A 2,874-nucleotide genomic window follows, 5' to 3' on the forward strand; every position below is an offset into this window, starting at 1 on the left:
ATACGTTCTCTCAAGTGCAAAGATGTATTCGTGGCGCGTAAAATGTCTGGTGTCGATTCAGCGGGGAATTAGATCCATCGACCAGCAACTTGAGATTCATTTGAACCAAATTAAAGAATGTTTAGAAACGAGCATGATGCCGCTTGGGCAACTTCATGTTGATTTTTACCTCGATCGGGCTATGCTTTCCAAGGAGATAGCTAACAGAATATGACTTCCAGTAGCATTCGTAAGTGGAGAATACGGAGTCTCGTGGATTCAAATACCCGTATCTCAAGTAATATACGTATTACTTGCGTTAAAGTGGTATTTTTTAAATATATTACGTTATTTGTGTGACTCAATGCGTATCTTGCAGATAAAAGAATCAAATGAAGGAAAATTATTTGATGCTTGTTTGGATGAAAATAATGAAGATTATGAAAAAAGGATTACGACCGAATTATTAGACAAGAGACAAATGCCTTCACGTATCAGAACAGACACGAGAGAGAAAAAATTTCTCTTTCTCGAGATTTTATCAATCGACTATTTACCGAACCAAGCTTATAAAACTGAATTTTATCGTTGATTTGATGGATACGCCGTGAGATTTTATTCCAATTGGAAGTCCTTGTTCAAAATTATATGGTACTATTAAAACAGTAACTTATAACATATTGCTATTGGAAACTGATTTATTATTATAAGGATTATAATATGGTAACAATTTTTTAATAAAATAATATTTTGATTTTAATCAATCTTATAATATTTTTACAGAAAAAAATCACAAAAAGATATTACAAAATTCTTGTCTTATATACATATAATTGTATATAACATATGTTAATGTTTTATAACTATAGATAATTTTATACAATTTTACATTTTTAATATTTTATACTTATATATAATTATATAAGAAATATTTTTTCCCGGATTATGCGTATAACTTCAATATATAAAATATTTTACTAAAGTTATCAGCTTCAACTCAAACCGATACGTGTCGTTAAAAGCCATCTGAGTAAAAAGCATCCATTAAACGAATTTGTACCTAGTATAAAGACATAATGTTGCAAGTATAGTTACGTATATAATTGTTTATCATTCACATAACACATTAATAAATATTCCGCAATAATAAATGCAATCTAATCTAGATTATCTGTGTGCACATTCTGTCGTTCAATACTTGCTGGTTGAACGGCATAAATATACATACGTTATACGACATTATATATTTAAATAATTATAGCGTTATATATTTAAGTAATTATAGCATTTACTTATTAAATAATGCATATCATAATATTTTTTAGCATTTGCATATCTTTTTCAAGCGTCAATTATTTGTCATTTATTAGCAATAGCTCTGCATATTTTATTAACGTAGTTAAATAATAAAACGTGAGACATAAAGTAGGATATACACTTACAAAAATTAATTCAAAGTGTAATATCATAAGAATTGCCTTATGGCTTTTACAGGAAATAGTAAATAGCATTACTTTTCACGAAAAAGTAAATATCATGCTCAATTGAAATTAAATCCAAAAAAGATAAAGCATTTGGTGAACTTATCCGTAATTACTACATGGAGCCTAATTGTGGACAATTGTCATTACTTCATTTAATTAAAATCAAAACATATGAAACGGTATCGAAATGAAATAAAATTATCCATAATGTAATATTTATGATCGATCATAACTATTAAATATTTCATTAAATGTTTGATATCGTTCTAGATAAAAATGTAAATTTTTTTTTCAATGTAATCCACAACTAGTGGCTTTAATCTACATATCTATAAATAAAAATTCCGTGAAAAGAAAGGTAATCTAATCTAGATTATCTGTGTGTCTATTCTGTTGTTCAATACTTGTTGAACGGCACTTACATACGTTATATCTCCCAGTGTACATATCTTACAGTGTAGTTCTCACAAAGTTCCTAGAGAAACTGTGGAATCTATTTCTGAAAATCTTATAAAAAGTATTAAAACGTGTTTGTACTTCGAGCAGCAAAAACTAATTCAGAGTTAAAATGTTAGCCGATTCGGAAACTATGACGCTAGAAAGAGCGCTGGCACCATTAATGACCATTGGCGCGTTCTGCAATTTTGCTATGTTCGAATATCCTCTTGGACAACCTAGGATGTATATATCTTGCCTGTATGCTTTGGCCGAATGGAGCCTTCTTATATACTTCTATTACTATTCATGTTACATCATTAGTTTCCAAACTAAAAGTATATACATCTTACATATCATATCGTTGATCACCATTATATTAATTCCTTTCAACATCTACCGTTTAAAGGTAAAAATTTAACATGTACTCTCGATTACTATGGTATATAATAATTCTTGATCTTTTAATATTACTTGTTTTTCGTTTAGTAGTATTTTTAATTGATGGCATTAAAGGAATCTTAAATTCACAATTATAGGCAAATACAAATTTATGAAAAGTTTTTATAAAAGGCTTTCGTTATCTTCAACTATGATCTACTTTTAGTCAAACTCAAGCTATGCAGTCTATCCCATTCGGCCCTCTCGCTAATCTACTCGTTCCTTACAATTCGCACCCAGCAAGCCCTTATGTATAATCCCTTTCCTCTTTTCTCCTCTCCTCGTGAAATTTCCTCTGGGTACCCCAGGGTTCCATACTCGAACTTTTACTTTTAATATTTTTGTCACTGATTTGTCTAATGTTTCTCCTCCGATATCTTCATATATGCAGACGACGTAATTCTTCTCAAATCCTTTCATCCATTCGATGTTTTAACAGACTGTTCCGCTTTAAATAAAAATCTAAAATTTATTGCCGAATGAACAATTCAAGTAGTGAAATATACAAAAAAAATTATAGACTTCTTTAATTAAT

The sequence above is a fragment of the Trachymyrmex cornetzi genome, unplaced genomic scaffold, assembly GCF_001594075.2.
Source record: "Trachymyrmex cornetzi isolate Tcor2-1 unplaced genomic scaffold, Tcor1.1 scaffold549, whole genome shotgun sequence".
Classification (NCBI taxonomy): Eukaryota; Metazoa; Arthropoda; class Insecta; order Hymenoptera; family Formicidae; genus Trachymyrmex; species Trachymyrmex cornetzi.